The following is an 18,130-nucleotide window of genomic DNA, read 5'->3' as shown; positions in this document are numbered from 1 at the left end:
CTGTCTTAATAGGGCCCTGACCTCTGCTTTCACAGTGTCATGCACAGTAGAAATAACAAACCATGAAAAAGTGAAGTGTGATGGCAGGATCTATTGGGGTTAAATTCTTCCAGCAACCTTTGAAAACTTGATTGTGCAGCAGTAGGAAGAAGCAGGATGTCCATGGCAATCAGTACAGTGATTGTGTCATACAAACTTGCAATAGAATAGCTAGCACTTTTGCTCTCAATTTTGTTCAAGGAAAATGGAAAGAGAGAGAGAGAGAGTGATCATTTGCATCAACTATTTTAAAATGTATGTTGAAAAGACTTTGATGCAAAGTTTAATATTAATGAGAAACAGGATCTCAGTCTGTTACTGATATATCTTCTCTCCAACACTAGTCCAATTTTTTGCCTTACAAGTACTGTGATGCTAATCAAGTGGAAACAGATGGGAATACACAAACGCGTGACTGATTTTTGCAATGGGTGCTAGTCTGTCCTATTTAGTCCTTAGTAAATGCAAAATTTAGCAGAATTTGTGCTGTGCTGTACAATGATAACCGAATATTTTGCTCAAGGAAGTCAGGATCGGGACCCTCTCTTTATTCACTTAAGCTTATGTGATCCAAAGTGAATATAATATTGCTTCTTTAATCCTTAAAAGTTCTTTATGATTTAATTAAGGTTTATAAAACTCTTAACTCATAAGGTAAAGGATATTGTAGTCAACAAAACTGTTGTTATCAGTGAAAATTCATGCTCTTCCTGGAAAACATGTGGATAGATTTTTGAACAATGTGACCTGTTTGGATATTGATGTGCCATAGAAGAATACATGTAGTTGGAGGAAGTCATGGGGCAGAAGTAGAAAAATTTGCTTTGGCAAGCATACGTTAACAAAAAAAATAGAGAAAAAAAAAAAAAAAAAAAGAGGAAGAAGAAAATACTTATCAAATCATACTTATCAAATCACAAAGTTGTCTGATTAAATAGCTGTAAAGACTTATTTTTTAAAGAATTCATATTGCAGCCTAACCAAAGTGAAACAACACAGGGTTAGATGTAACCTGTTTTCTTTCAAGAGAGAACTTTCAGGAGTAAAGAGAGAAAGACAGCTACTTGTGGCTAACTGACATTGGCTGTTTTACCATTAAGGGATCCCAGCGTAGATACAGTTCTGATTTGGATAAGTTTGGTGTGGCTCAGTACGTTGTGACACCGTGTAGTTTGTGGTAAGACAGAGACAGGTTAAAAGACATGGAAGGAGAGGTGGAAAGAAGCACAGTAAAGGCATTTGCAGCACAAGAAATAACTGAGAACAGCATCCCTATAGCTGTTCTGTACTCGCATATACTGCTGTTTAAGATTCCAGATTTTCATGATGAGTCAGGATAAAATATATTTGAAAATTCAGTTATTTCTGTAGGGTTGAAAATCTCTTGCCATTTGTCATATGATGTTCAGTTTAAAAGTCTACAGTCATACCCAATGTTGTTTCTTTGTCATCCTAGTCTGCAAAGGCCCAAACAGAGGTCAGGGTGCTTGAACAAGGTGCTGTTGTAGCAGCACTGCTATTGGCATATGAAAGAAAGCTGTGTTATGAGAAGCTATCGAGACTGTCCAAGCTGAGACAGAAGCTGAGTGTCACAGCAGAGGGAAAAAGGAAAGAGGTGGCAGTGACTGTGTGAGGCTCAGAGCCCATGCGATCTGGCCTCTCTCAAACGACATATCGATTGAGTGATTTCTCCTCTCAGTGGACTATGCCTGCGAGAAAATGCAATCTAACTATGCAAAGAAAAATATTGTGTGAGCATGTGTATATCTGTATACACAGGACCACACTTGAAAAGGAGCTGAGGAGGATTATTAATGATGAGAGAAGAAGATGGGGAGATTTGTAAAGAATGTGGAGAAAGACATCTGGTGTATGTGAATGTGAAGGCTGTTCCAGATATGCAGCAAGACAAAGGTATGTGTGTAGAAAGGAGACCACGGGAAGAGAGAACGGACCACTGGAGAGTAGGGCAAGAAGATAAAGTGTGGAGGAAAGGAATTTATGAAGTATTGTGACTGAAACCATGCCTATATTGCTCAGTGCTCCCCAAAGCAAGTGTTATGAGATGAAGAATAAAGTGCAGTGGAGTTCAAACAAAATATACTCCATTGTTAGAGCAGTGCTGTAAACCACCTGAAATATTACAACTGTTACCTGTGGCATCATTAATGTCCTGGGATTATTTCATAAATCAGACACTAAAAAATAATAGAGTAGAGAGGGTCGGTACTTTATATAAAGATGAGATTGAATTGTAAGAGAATTAATGATACCATCATTACAGCTTTTAATCTATTTTATAGAGAACTATTTCTCCTTTTATGAACAACTTGTTCTTTAGAGAAGAATTCTCTAATATTTCTGAGTAAGTAATTTTTATTTTTCTTTTTTTCTTCTGTGTGTTTGAAATAATCATCTTTTGTTCAGAATCTTCCTGAGAAAAGAAATAAGGTCTGTAGCAATTTCTTTGGTCTTGAACAGATGGATTAGTCTCTGTGGACACAAGTACAAGAAGTTTCGCTCAGGCCAAGTCCAGCTATATACTCTATGCTTCTGACTATAAGTAAAGCACATGGTTACCCATCTGATTTGTATCCCTATCACTAATGCCTGAGTAATTTCAGATGGAAAGATTGATGTATCTCCCTGGACATTCTGGAGAAGAAAAAAAAAAGTTAACTGCAGGAAGAACTAAGTTTAAACAAAGAGAAATTCATGATTCCTCAAACAGACTCTGTACTTTCTTTGTAGTACTTTGTTTCTTAATGAAAAGATTAACATTTATCATTAATTTAGCTTGGAAGAACTTCTATTTTTGTTTTTTACTCATTAGCCCTTTGCTTTTTGCTTTTGCACATTGTACATTAGACCCACATTCTCATTCATAGTTTCTTTTGGGGTAATTACTCCATTCCAAAGATTATGCCCAGTCTAACAAAGCTAATGAAAACCTACCCTTCAATCTAAACTGTAATCAGTTCATAACAAGCTCTCTTTTCCTGTGCTTCATTACTGTGACAAAATCTCTTTTTCATACCTCTGAACGATAAGGCAGGGTGGAAAAAAATCATTTTCCATCACCAGGCATGCATGAAAGCGAGATGGGCTTAAGCATGCAGAATTGATTTATTTGCATTCTTCTATTGCCTTGGATGCTGCATCTTTGAAAGAAGTTAATATCATATTTTTGATTTGGCCTCTGGAATGACAGTCCCTGGCAATCAAGCATGCTTATTACAACAGATAAATAATCTAGACCAATGGAGTCCCAGTGTGTATTGATTCATTTGGAAAGGTGGCAGACTCTTAGCAAAAAGCATTTTGAAATCTGTTGGCTGGACACTGGGCAGAGTGAGCAAAAATGCATTTTGGAATTGGTTAGTCCTCCTGACAAAGCTGTCTTTATATGCTTTTCTTAATGATTGTCACGATCACTCTAACCCCATCAACCAGTTAGTTGCTTGTAATGCTTCTCTTTTACATTAATTTTTTCTGCTCTTTGCGTTTTTGTCTGTCTCCTGCTTTCCTGAAGGCTGCTTACAGTAAGAGTCAGTGGTGTCAGCAGGGAGTGATGACATAACTGTGGATTTCCTATTTGCTTTAAAAACAGTACATGATTCTAATGCTAATCTAATATCTCACATAATTTACTACAAAACAAGTTTGCTTACTCAAATATCTCCCAGTCTCATTTCCCTGTTCAGCCCTCATCCTCAAGGAATCCCAGTCTCATTTTTTTCAGTTCACTCAATGAAAGGCAGGAGTGTGCTGCTCTCCATGGCTCTGGTGTGAGTTTGTTAATTAAATTCAGATTCTGTGAAGGGTGATCATTTTAAGAGAACAACAAAAAAGATATACTAATATTGCTGCTTTTTGCTGATCCTGGAAAGGGACCTTGGCTTAACCACAAATTCTGAATTTGTCAAACTGCTCTTTTATTTCATTTTTTTTTTTCCACCAAAAAAAATAAATTAAAAAAAAAAAAAGAGAGAAAAAGCTCTCTTTTGATTATAGTAGTGGTATTCTGCATTTTCTGCTCTCAGATCAGGAAGTCTTTAGTGAAGTAAACCCCACATCATACCTTGAGATGATCACAAGACATATCACCATCCATGAGAATGAGAGTGGGAGGCCAAAAATACACTGAAAAATTAAGGCCCAGTCAAAACTGGAACCCAGCAGTTCAGTTATTGCTTGTTTAGTCCCACAATGGAGCATTAATGGAATTAGTCTGAAGAGACACACAGCTAAATGAGAGTCTGATAGCTCCTGATGCCCTGAAGCCCAGCTGTGGGCTTTGCGTTCATATTCCAAGGTATTAAAAGAAAAAAAAAATAATACTGAAAACCTGACCTGACAGGATTTTCTATTATTATTATTTTTAATTCTGGTTTAGAGACACAATAGAGGAATCAAGTCCTTTTCACTTTTTTTTTTTTTTTTTTTTTTTTTTTTGTAAAATGAACCTTTTTAGAAACACAGCAGTCTAAAATCCTTTAGAATGTGTGAATAAAAGTGTCATATCTTCATATTCATATCTTTATGCATCTGATTTTGCATTAGATAGGTTCGCAGTTTAAATATTAAGCAGGAAGCAGCAAAATGTAGTCAGGAGGTACAATGCCAGTGGCAGGTATCTCAGCTCAAGTGGAATATTGATCAGGCAATCAAGGAAGCAGCTCTTCTGCCTCTCTGTCTAGAAGAACTTTGATACCCAACTCAGTGTTAGAACTGCCATCCTGTCAGTGATTTCAGATTAAGTGTCTGCACTTCAGGAAAAGGAGTCCATAAATTAACTTCTAATGCTGATGACATTCAGAAAGCAAGAGGTTTTCATTGGCATTCATGGTTCAGCACATTTGGACTGGCAGATTTTTAGCTCCCATTTGCCATCCAGCTCCACAAGCCATGATGGGGTTATGACTTCAGTATTGTAATATTTTAGACAGCTTTGCAAAAGAAGCTGAGCACAGTTATGATTTCAGGCAGTTACAGAAGGGAGAACAGACCAGCAACAAGGCTTTTTCTTTAGTAAACATGCCTGTTAGAGATGAGCCCTGAGAAACTTCATTACTTGTTTCATCATATGTATGCACTGTAGAATTTTCCTGTTAATTAGTATTGAAGTGGGACCATGTTAGGGTCTTTGTTTTGTTCAGTGGTAGATGTATGAGAATAAGAAAACCATATACAAAGCTATTGAGTAGAAATGCCTGGTTGACTTTTGGTAGTCTTCACCTTAGTCTCCTCCCTTTGCAGAACTAACTGTAAACGTGGAGTAGAGCTATTTGTTGGAAGCTATGTAATTCTTGTTCCACTGTAGGTCATGAGTGGTCTATTGACAACAGGTAGACAGAAATTCTGCTGATGGTGACCACTGCAGTAACATTACAGGAAATGATCTGTGTTGTAAAATTTTAGTTTAACTTGTATGTTAATAATTTCCCATGTGTGTTCCCATAATTTCTGTAAGAGAACAAAAATAGTAAAGTGCGAGTGTGATTACTTAAAAAAAAAAAAAACCTGCTATTGTGTAAAACGGCATAATGTTTTTTCTCTGGCGTTTCTAAAGCAACTTTTAAAATATAATGATAAAGAGTTATAGTCCTACTTAATATTCTACAAGCAAGTTTAGAACTTGGATGAAAATGTTTGTCATTTTCTGCTATATTTTAGAGGACCTTTTGTAAGTGCTTGTGTGCAATTTAAACAGGGATGCTGTATCTACATACAGTATCCTGCAGTAAGGAAAACAGTCTTACCACATCCAGCAGTAAGATTCTTCTATAATTAGGTACAGGAATATGATTCTACAAGTTTATTACTTCTGCAGGAAATAAGGGAAAAGCATCAGAAGCTCCAAGTATGGAAAATGAGCTTCAATCTGTTGAGCAGGGTGCAGGTGAAGCAGGTTCGTGGTATCTCAAAGGAGAATATTGAAATGCAGTGTTATGTAAACTATTACCTGACTACAGAAAAAGGCTTTTCATTTTCTTATTTAATAAATGAATAAATACACATTTTTTGACCTTTTGAGTATTTCCAAAGTAGCAGAAATTCAAAGAACTAATTCAGAAATCAAGGAACGCTCATTAAGCATAACATTCAAAAAGATAAAAATGAGATAACTGAGGATTTACCTTTGGTAAACAGACACCTGAAAGGTGGCAAGATTTACATATAATATGTGCTGGTTATCTAATGAGATGCATAAATGTTTTACACTGAGACATTGATCACATATTAAGTCATGAGTCACGTGAGTTTCCGCCTGTGCACTTGGAATAGCTTCTCCCAGGACAGCTTCCATAGGAGTTGGTTTGTTGTTTTGTTTGAACTCTGACTGGTAAAGTCAAAATTATAGCTGGCTATTGATTTGTTTCTCTGGACTAATGGTGTACTGAAATTAGAAATTGTCTGCAAAAAGTAAAATGTTACTATCCTGCAAATATTCATGGCATTATCACTGAAATGAAATCAAATGCAAACTTTTTTCTGAACAGCTCATTGTCTGCAAGAATTTTTATTCAAAGTGCAGTCACACTATTCCCTATTTCCTCCATATTCATAATTGTAGTTACTAATTATTTAGGATCATTATGTGTCTTCCATCTTCCAAAGGTCAAAAATACTAATTCTATTTATGAATAATTTATTCAACAATTGATTGAGTAATGAGTGAAATGGCTGAATACATTTTTCACTGGAAAATGTTAGACCATACAGGGATATTGTCATGAAATAAAAATATGGAAGAAAAAGGGTAGGCACAGCAAATAACTGCCAGTCATAAAATTTGATACTGTGTTGTTGTACATGAAGTTCATGTTCATTATCCTCAGAGGATAATTCTTAAGCTGTAATAGTATGCACATATATGTGTAGTCGAATGGTAAGAACTTAACTATGTTTATTTGCATATATAATTCTGTATAAATTAAGAGTTTGGAGAAATTCCTATCAGTTTTATATTTTCTCTATATTATCGAAGGTTTGTTTATACCAGACGTCCTCCTAACTTTGCTAAAGACTGTCACCTTGTTGTGCTAGATACCATATATACATCTGATGAAAGGCAGCTCTCATCCAGGTACCAGCCGAAATAAGCAAAATAGATAATGAGTGGCAGGAGTGTAGGGAGCTGCAATTACCTTCCTGGGTGATAGATTCTATAGCAGAAATCAGGAATCCTGTTTTTCTGTTTACTGGTTTACTCCAATGGGATTCACTGTGCTAATTGCCTAAATATCTGCGGAAAATGACGGTTAAGACTTCTTGTTCAGACGTTGGTTAAAAATTCAAAATACATGATCTCAAACTTTCAGTGAGATTTATTCAGAGTGATCCATTTTTATTTTTAAATTCCTACTGGCATGCTGAAATTTTAGAAAAAGTCCTTAATTTCCAATAAATGCTGGTAACTGTTCCCTAATACTTTGAAAAAACAGCAAAGAAAACTAATACATAAATTCAGTCTGTCGTGTCTTTCAAACACAAAATATCAAGTGAGACAAAGAGTAAATTCTAAAATAAAGTGTACATAGTTTGATGGGTTTGAAAATCTCTTAGTTTTTGAAGGCTGCTTATGAATGTTCAGGGAAGGAAAAAAGTAGAAGTGTTTGACAGTGATTTGATATCTGAATCATTTGTTTAGTACTGCAAAATATAGTCATGCTCCTTTGCACTTGATTCATTTCTCTCCTAGGAAGGAGCAGAGCCTGTAACAATGAGAATCTGCCAAACATATTATGACACTACAGATTGTTATTCTCTTTCTAGACCTAAAGCAAATCTTTTACAGGGACAATCTGTGCCTAATGCCTGCTGTTATTGAATGCAGGCAAAAGGGCTGGTTCAGAACAATTTCAGTCACCTAAAGATTATCATATCCAGAGGAAGAAACAATCTCTGGATAATTTGACTGACAAGTTATTTATTGGCTTACCTAAAAGAGGGGAAATAGTAAACTTTGAGGGTTAAACTTCTAGGTCTGAAAGTCCATTAGCTGGACCTCAGCACGTTGTAGGGTCCTTTATATGTATCTGGACATTTAGGTTAATCTATGTTTTTACAGTTTGCTGTTGGAATGTCATCAGTATGTTTACAGCAACTTTTTTTTTTTTTTTTTAATTTCAATCTAAATCTGAATTATTATTTTTTTTCTTTAAAAATATAAAGCCCATTACTTTGATTTCAAAGATTTGTTTCAACAACTGACAAAAAAGGTTAAGTAGGTAACATTAAATGGACTCGAAAAATTACTTGAATTGTTTGGAAAAAGCATAAAGAAATTCTGGAGAAGAACAACTAACAAAGATTATGTGATGGGTAATTACTCCACTATTTATTTATATTAGTTGGTTATAATTGTGAGGTTTGTGATAATTCAGTTAAGTGACTGTGAAAATATCAGTTTTATTTTTATCCTACTTTTTGTGGTTTCTTGAGATCATAATTTCAGACAAAAAGTACAGAAATATGACTATAACCCTCAAACTCTAACTCTTTTCTTTTTGTCATTTTGTGTGTTAACATTTGAGCTACCATATAATCAACAATGAAAATTAAAAAATATTTTTTATAAATCTCAAATAGTTTTGAAGAGTCAAACTTGTTTGTTTTAGGCTTCACCTACTGGTGGCACAGGAATTGAGGCAGTTTGTTGTTTCATTGCTTTGATAGCAGAGACATCCTAGCAAGAAAATCAACCATAGGAATACTTTTATTTTTCTTGACTTTAACCGGCAGATATGTAGGTAATTTCTAGAAGGCATGTAGCAAAGTAGAAAGGATAACACTGAATGCAGCAAGAACAGAAAGCATCTGGCTATTTGACCTGTGCTGTTTAGGTTTTATGCTCCTTGACACATTTTTAAAAAGTCCCATTGTTTGTAGAAAAAAAATACTACAAATGTTTTCTAATCTCTGGTTGCTGGAAATCTTTTTACGTTTCCACAGAAACAATGAAGCTGAAAGCAAACAGAAAGGTGACTAACTTTTACTTGGTGTGGTGTATGGATCAGCATCATGACATAACCATGCTAGTAGTACTGGTAGTGACAGGATGCTGTATGAGTGGAGTGCTGAGCTTAGTGTCATGATCTTATCTCCATTAGGCAAATTTGTCTGTAAAGTATGAGTAAGAAACAAATGGAAGACGATACAGTTAGTAATGCTCCTGGGGTGTGGGGGTTAGTTTAAGATAATGTAATGTGAAGGGAAGCAGTGTCAGTTGGAAAGCACCAAGAGAGTGCTTGGGGGTGTTTTACTGAAACAGAAAAGCTGCCAACAGGACACCAAATAGAGTTTAAAGATCTCACCTATCTCACAGTTAATTTCCTTAGGAAAATTTCTCTCATCCAAACAGAGGCAGAAAGGGAAAGTTCTCTGAGAATGATAGAAAAATGTAGGAGAATTAGAGGGGGAAAAAAAAAAAAAAAAAAAAAAAAAAAGAAGCTTTGCTTATAAATAGAATTAAGGGAGATAACTTTTTCTACCACAGTACCACAGACTACATAAGAATTTCTAGAGGAGGCAGCTTATGCCCGATGTTTTCTTAAGCCTGATTGATCAGCAGGATTCTGGCAGGTTCTGTTGGAAAAACAGCACATATTTTCATATTTTTAAGTGTCCCATTTGGGAGGCAGTCGTTCTTAAGGCTGCAATTTGGGTTGTTCTTGGCACCTAAACTGTTTCACAGGAAAACACACACACAAAAAAAAACTTATGTTTTAACCAGATTATGCTTTGATCTGAGGGTGAAAAAAGTATTTAATAGAAAAACATGACCCGGGACTATGAGCAGGTTTGGATAAAGTTGAAATTGCTGGATAAGACCAAAAAATAATAACGACACAAAATCTGTGCAACAGAAATGTCTGAGAGATTTGTAGGTATGTGACATCAAGGCTTTCACCAACATTGCCTTCCTGACCACCATAAGATGCCATGAAATTATGATCAGCCTAGGACAAATTGTACCTCATTTTAGTTAGGCTGGAAGTCTAGGTGATGTCTTCTGCGTTGATGTCCAATGGACATTGAAGGCAATTCTTAATAACAATCTGTAAACAGGATGAGGTAGCTGAAGTGCTATGACAGTAAGAGCAAATATAAGCAGTCCAACTCTAAGAAGGCTGTCAGTCTTACTGCAAAACCAAAGTCAACACCAGAGACCCGTGTCTTTTCTGTACTTGGTCACTATGAAAAATAGAATGTCCCTATCTTCACATAAGGTAGGAAGCCTGTCTTGTACTACTAATCTTTGTGGCCATCTTGTTTAGACAAATGAATAAAGCAAGTATTTTCCTAGCAATATACAGATAACCTTTTAAAGCTATAAACACTGATCAGAATAAGACTCCAGAAAAATTAACAGCGACTTTGAAACATATTAGTATCCGTGTGAGTGCCTGCATGCTCTTTTTCTGTTCCTTTTTGCCTTTATTGCAAAGTGCTGCAAAACTAAAATTCCAAACCTTTTCTGCTGTATATTTTCACTGTTTTTTTTGTCACCAGCTGTCAATATTTAGTAGTTCCTGCACAGTCACTTGGACGTTGAAAGGAAGCAATTGGAATTCTAATCCAAACTAAACAATAAATGTGTAAATGACAATTTGGTTGTCAAATCTGCTGTAGCTAGAACAGAATTAAGCCTCAAGACAGAACTGCGGGCAGAGGAAAATAGCCATCCTCTGTTACTAGTGTACAGGCAACAATGTAAAGGAAGATCTCTCCGTACTACTATTCAATATTCTGTTAAAAGGTCTCATATTGACCATCTGTATTGTGCGTAAAATGATTTAAAATGTATGGTAGATTGTGTGACTGCTTAGAGAGAAACATTGGAGATGTTGATTATGTTTAACTCAATGTGTTCATCTGGTTTCTATCAAAAGTAGGGGTAATTAGTATGAAAACAGAAAAAAAGTAAAACCACAGCTTTCTTTTAACTTCAGTATTTCATGGTATGTACTGGTTTCCCACCTCTTACTCCACTAAATTTAAGTCTAATGTAAATGTACAGGTTGTGTATGAGTGAGTCTAGCTTCCTCAAACATATTTTCATCTTTTATTATTGCAAAATAATTGGAAATTACTAGAACTGGCTATAGTTTTGTTGTTGTTGTTGTTTTTTTCTGCATGTATGAGTTGTACAGCTCTGTTAGCAAACAGAAAACTTTCAGCTGCTTTATACGTCCAGTTTCTAAGGTAAATGCCACTTCTGTACTTTCAGGATGTAGAATGTGGTTAATGGAGGAGAGACCAGGAAGACAAGACAAATAATAAAAGCAAAGACCTTTGGTAAACACCTGGATGTAGACAGTGGACAAAGGATAAAAAGGTAAGAACAATTCTAGAACACAATCAGTCTTGTCTTTGATGGCAGAAGTCAAGTGGGGAATGATTTTTCATTCTGTGCTTATATAATACATACCAGCAAGATGGCCTGGTCAATTTTAAGCATCATAATACAACCAAGTATTATAACAATTAGATTGAAGGTACAACTAAGTGACAGTTACATAATATCATTCCTCATCTTTGAGCAATATGTACCGTGTAGGTAAATACCACTAATTCTATTGTATAGAAGGAGGTGTATATATGATCCAAATACTTTGTGGAAGTGTGAGGTATTCTCCTCTCCAATAGATTATTTCTCTACAGATACTAAACAGGTACAGTACACTGAACTGCTAATAATGATGTGAAGGTGCTCTGTTCACAAACTTGGGGTTAAATGTGTTATTGTTTTATCATGTTTTTATTATGTAAGTTTTAATATAGAATCATTGAATTCATAAAAAAAAAAAAAAAGGTAACATAACAGTCAAAGTTTAAGCTTGAGATTTGGAGAGCAAATCCCATCTACCAACTTGTGTATCCTAGTTTCAGTGAAATATCTTACAAATACCATTGTGTGGCTGACAAGCAAGGCTCATGTTTAAAAGATTCTCAGATTTAGGAGGCTGTTTCATGTGACTAAATGCAGTAGGCTGAAGGCCACTGCTTTCTTCATGTAATCTAATGTGTTATCTAGGTCTGAAATCTCTCAAGTCTGAACACTATTTGTTTCTAATCAGTTTTATTAGTCATTGTTCCAATACATAGACAACAGAATTTGGGCTAATGCTTTACAAAGTGTACATCGTGCTCAGGTTAATATCAATAAAGAACAGACAATTCCTTTGCCATAAAAAAAACTTCTGCAGAGTTCAAGGCAATGATAAATTCAGCTTTATTCAGTGACCTAAGAACTTCTTGGTATGAAAGGTTATTATTTCACCTATAAACATCTGCTTTTAATCTGCTTTTGCACTATGACTTCTTAAATGATACCATCATTTTTTGCACTTTTCCTACTAGAGCTCTTCAGCTTTTATCAAAATTGGTAATATTGCACTGCTTTTTGCTACTCAGAAAAATGATAGTTTAAAGCAATGTTATATAACACAATTCATGAAATAACTTGCTTTTATTGCCTTGTTTTTGCAACTTGTTTTTTTATATAACTTGTAAAATAGTTGATGGGACCAAGCAATACAGGTGAAGTTCAGGATATGTTTGTTATTCTTTAAATTGTATAACTCATTAAACTGAAGGCTACATTAAAGCCAAAACCTCAGTATTACTAAGAGTGGGTTGATATTGCATGTTCAAGAGAGAACTTTAATGGGTTATGTCTTACCCTAAATAGCTAGTGTAATGCTGCATTTGAAAGCTGATACTTTACTGGGAACATTACATGACTGTGTACTAGTTTCCACTGTATGGATTTTGCAGATCATACCTGTTACTGCAACGAATATTCAAATGCTTATTATTATGCAAAGATTTACATTGCTCTCAAGACAGTGTATTCCCATAAATAATGCTGTCGTTGTTCTTAATTTTCTATTAATCTGGAGACAAAAACCCCATTTGTAAGTGTGATGTAGAATATACATATGAATAGATGGTGGCAGCTAAAGATGACCTATCAAATCTGTGAATTTCTGAATGGGTTGGGAACATCAGTCATTAATGCCACTCAGCTAAGAAGTGAACAATTTTATGGAATTCATTTTAGTCCCAGAGTACCAACTCCTGCATTTATTAGTTTCAATATTCAAAATCTAGTACTATTCATCATCTCCAGTCAATGGCGGTGAAAAGAATTCTGTGTGCTCCTTCTGTTGGTTACGCTGAAAGATTTAGTCATTGCCTAAATGTAACCGTGAGTTTCCAGACAGATATTTGCCGTGGTTTCTTCTGTGGCAATTCTGCTGTCAGGTGGTATTTTTCCTTAGATTGCCATGGTTTATGTCTTCAGAAATTGTTAGTGCAAACAACTTGCATTCTTAGAAATTTTTGTAACAGAAGTATCTTTATTTTTACAAGTCATTAAATGTCTGTGTCCACCTCTATGTTTTCTATGGATTTTTGAATACAGAAATCCTTAGGAATTCACTCAAAAGTTACAGATCTCCCTCTTATTGTCCAGTCATTCAATTCTTGAAGAGCTTGTGTCTTTGTACTGGCTCTGGCATCTGTTAGACTGGTGGTTTGTGGAACCCTGCACAAAGTTTTGCAAGCCTCATGTGTTTGTCACTGTTACAGCTGCATTTACTGGAAAGTTTGCATACTGAAGGAAGTTTTTAACAACTGGTAAACTTCATTACCTAAATTAGCAGGATTGACAAAGATGACAACATGAAGTGCTGAGGGTAAGGCAAAGTGTAAGGCCTCAGCTCTTCCAGGTAGAACTCAGAGTTATAAATACCCTTAGGGAGGTGACTGTGCCAAACAAACAAAACACCCCACAGAATATTGTTCTTTCTTATATTTCATTTAATCTACAAAATGCAGTCTTCTCACAGCTTAGTCCCTGAACAGTGGGATCAGATGAATTCTACTATTCCACTGAAGAGCAAAGACATATGGATTAGTTTAAACCACAGTTGAAAAGGCTAAAGGAACTAAATTTTGCTAAATAAACTTTATCCAGCTCTCAGCTTCTGTATTTTTGAACCTGGTTTATTAATGACTATGGTTTACCCTAATGCATAACTGTAAATGTTATGATTCTGTATTACATTGAGATAGAGGAAATTTTGTTGAAACATAAGAAAGAAACTTTTTTACTGTCAGAGAAATTGAACAGACTTGAGAGAATGTGACTGGACCATGTGGAGCTTTGTAAACACAATTTAATGTTAGAAGAAATGTTATGATTCTTGATATGAAAGACAATGTTCAACATAGAATTTGTTTTGTTAGAAAGTTTATTTTCATAAAAATCAAAGAGGTTGTCCAGAGGTTGTGGAGTCTCCATCCTGGGAGATATGCAAGACCTGACTGGAAAAGGCTCTGAACACCCTGCTATAGGTCTGCTAAAGCACAGGCAGATTGGGTCAGATGGTCCCTCCCTACCTCAGCAATTCTGTGATTTGGTAAGATGATTTAGCTTCGAAATGAAGGGATAGCATCATGATTACATACATGCCTCATATGTGAATTGCATCCCTTATGTAAAGCTGCTGTTACACTAAAAAGGTTTAAATATGTTCTCATTATCTTTGTGTGATTTTAGCCAAGGGAGAAACACAATCTTTCAGTTTTAAGTCACACTAATGAATACCTGGGGTAGGGGGAATGGCAGGTGTTTCCAAGGCAAATGGCCAAACATACATTTAGTCACTCATGAAACATGTAATTCAACATATATTAAAAAAGCTATAAATAACCAAGTTCCTTTGCTTTCTGGCATAATATCTGTAAGTAGCACTGAAAAGATTGCATACATCCAATGACATTTGTAATTGAATTAAAAACTTAAGAGAAGTTCACGAAGAGAGAGGTGTGTGAGAAATGTATGGCATCTTTGCTTTCTCCCAGTGCTACCAGTTACAGATTAGTAAGAAATGTACTATGAATGCAGCAGAGATAACAAAAGAAGTAGCAAATTGTTGCTAAGAAAAAAAAAAAAAAATGTATGACCAAAGATCAAACAACAAAGGAGGCTAAAATTGAAAGATCAATGCGGCCTGGGGCTGCTGAACTCCGTTTTCAAACGCAGAGCAAATCCAAGCATAAGCTGTGTTAGCTGTAAAGAACTTGTACCCACTTTCTACATGAGGTTCTCTATTACATAGCAAAAAGTGACCTTTAAACTACCTTGACAGATAGCAGTTGAATAGAAAATTACAGTCATTAACAGGATATCTAGAGAGCAGACTATTGTAAAAAAAATGATACTAAAAGGCAGATGTTAACAATTTGCAACCCCAAAAGACAGCTACAATAAAACCCTACATTTCTAGCATTCTGAAAAATTGTTATTGAGATTCAGCATAACATACAAACAAAAGGTGGATATATTTTTCTGTCTCTAGAGCCAAGCATTACAGGGACTAGAATAGATATAGCATTACAAAGTCTAGAAACTATTCAGATTATTCAAACAAAAAATTGTTATAAAAATGCAGTGATTTGCATCTGATGAAAGTGAAGGTTCTAAATGAAATCAGTTTAATCTAGTCCAGTCCAAGTAATTCTGTTAGTTGAAAAATGTATTACATTTAGATATTTAATATTTTTGAGCTTCTTAAAAGCAATGCAAGGCAAAACAAACAAGCAAACAAAAAAACTAGAAACCTAGACTGTAGTTGACCCAAAGAACAAAGCTAATTAACTTAAGACTTTCTTTTTGAATTTCCATATCAACACAGACAAAATTTTCTTTATTAATGAACCTAGTCAAGGCTGGATTGTGCAGGTTTTTGTTCTGTGCATAAATTCAGGAGAACCATATCAGAATATGTTTACAAGTCAATTTAGTCTATTGACCAGAAAAGAAATCACGTATAATCATTCAGTGATAGTTTTACTATTAATTCATGTCACTTGATGGAATACCTGGGAAGATGAAACTGAGCAATACTGAAACCTGTAAAGCCATAATGTTTTTGGTCATCAAAATCTCATGTCAAAATTATTAACAGCGACAAAGCAATGAATTTCAATTGGAGCAGAAAGTTTCAGATGGACAGTGAACTTCTTAGGCATTCATGGTCAGCTGGAATGGCAGCACGGAACAACAGCATGTATCTTCCATGCCACCACAGGTTTTTAGCACTTTCCTGTCAAAAAGATAATAAAAATTGTAAGGAACTCAGAGGAGCCCCAAGAAAGAGGAAACTGAATGCTAAAACTAATAAAGGAAAATTATAAGTATGCTTTAAATACAGTTTGCAAAACATGGCTATTTTATTTAGAATAATGTTTACCATTAAAAAAAAGAAAGTACTAAATTTAGTTTAGACAAGTGTATTTTAGTGAAAAATAAAATCTGCATATGCGGAGAATGAAATTTAATGAACTAGCTAAGTTTTTTTCCTTTTCTTAGATATATCTCCTTTTTGTTTCAGAAGTTACTGAAAATACATATCAAAAGTCATAACTAATCTTCAAATGTGGAACATTGTAAACACAATTTAATGTTAGAAGAAATGTTACGATTCTTGATATGAAAGACATTGTTCATCATATAATTTGTTTTGTTAGAAAGTTTATTTTCATATAAATCAAAGCCACATATTTTCTTTCTTTCTGATTTGAGGCATCCCACTGTCTGTAAATATCCTTGAGTTGAGGCCTCTCCTTCTCCAGATGTTTCAGGAATGTAGTCGTTCTATCATATTTTTTTTTTTTCTTCATCACTAATTGCTGTATCTTTTAAGGTAGACGGTTAAAAGTTAAGTGCTTGAGAGAATGTGACTGGACCATGTTAAATTAAGGCCAGCAAGGGCACAGGCTGGGACAGTAACTCATGTGTATGTTTCTGATCACTGACCCTGAACTTGCCTTATAGTCCTTCTCATAAATTATGATAGCCTGAAAAGAATTACAATGAAATATTGTTTTAGGGAGTGTCAAGCTTCCCTTTCAGTCTTAACAGACACACTTGGAAGCAGAGTGGGTTTCCTTTGGATCCTCTCATTCCTCAAATATGAAGCTTTAAGCATTTCAGTTTGGGACTTGTATCCCACCCTTCTCCTTGTTCCTCTTAAGAGCTTCCTGAAACTTTCTGTCTCTTGTATTACTGCATCAAACAAACTGCAATTTACTGATTAGCTTGTTACTTTGTCCCTATCTTTTATAATGCCCATGTTGACTAGACAGTTATCAAGATTTCACTAGTGTTTCTTTAACTACAGTATCTTAAAGAGTATTTCTCCAGAGGATCAGGTGATGACTTTGAGGAGTGATGGAGGGGTTTCCCTGACCTCTCTGATACTGCACAAGCGTTGTTTAAAAGGATGTATTTATGTAAAGCTCAGACATATATCATACTCTTAATAATGTTTGTAAACTACTGGATTATAGTACTGACCAAAAGGAAAATAACAATATGCAGAAAATCTAAATGCAGGGATTTCTTCTTAAGGACTAAAGAAAAACTTCATGAAGGAAGTGAGAAGAGTTGTTGGTTTCACACTAATTTACACTCTACTTCTGATCACTGCATAGACTGAGTGTTTTTATGAGCTTCTCTGGCTGAAATAAGTTGCTGTCAATTCCTGTTTTCACTACCACCAGTCAGCCCTTTTTAATGAAAATGAAATTTTGCCAATTTTATTTCAGGCAACTTCCTGCTTTTGAATCATAAGTGGACTTACAGGCCTATGTGAACAAAAGGGGAAAATACTGTAGCTCCTTATTAAACTCTGCAAGCTGCTGGGGGGGAATAACTGACCCAGCCTTCTCCCATTTTTGTTTACAATCAGGGAAAAGAATTATTGAAAGTTTTTGTGAACAGAAATCCGGCAAGAGGATGAGAATGGATTGAATTAATCTGTTCTTTTTATTTATTTATTTATTTTTATTTTTTGAGGAGGAGTCAGGTATAGCTTTGAAGTATTTCATTTGTCTTTTTATATTTTTAAGATTATTTGTAACACTTATCATACATCAATCATTTTTGAATAGCAATTAGTTCTGAATTATTTACTGAAAAACATTACATGTAAATGAAATTTTCAATTTTAGTGCATTTGAATAGTCACTTTATTTTAAAATAAACAGTATATTAACAGAATATAACATT

The 18,130-nt window shown here is 35.0% G+C and overlaps 1 long non-coding RNA gene across 2 annotated transcripts in view; it reads left to right on the top strand.

The window, feature by feature from the left end:
• Window positions 1–18,130, top strand: part of LOC118171690 — a 175,420-nt gene that overhangs the window by 79,418 nt on the left and 77,872 nt on the right. For both annotated transcript variants that reach the window (XR_004753326.1, XR_004753327.1), the window contains exon 2: window positions 11,276–11,383. This is a non-coding gene — a long non-coding RNA (uncharacterized LOC118171690). The remainder of the gene's footprint in view (window positions 1–11,275; window positions 11,384–18,130) is intronic.

The sequence above is a fragment of the Oxyura jamaicensis genome, chromosome 9 (assembly GCF_011077185.1).
Source record: "Oxyura jamaicensis isolate SHBP4307 breed ruddy duck chromosome 9, BPBGC_Ojam_1.0, whole genome shotgun sequence".
Classification (NCBI taxonomy): Eukaryota; Metazoa; Chordata; class Aves; order Anseriformes; family Anatidae; genus Oxyura; species Oxyura jamaicensis.
The sequence above is the reverse complement of the archived record's forward strand: the minus strand, read 5'-3'. Positions and strand labels throughout refer to the sequence as shown.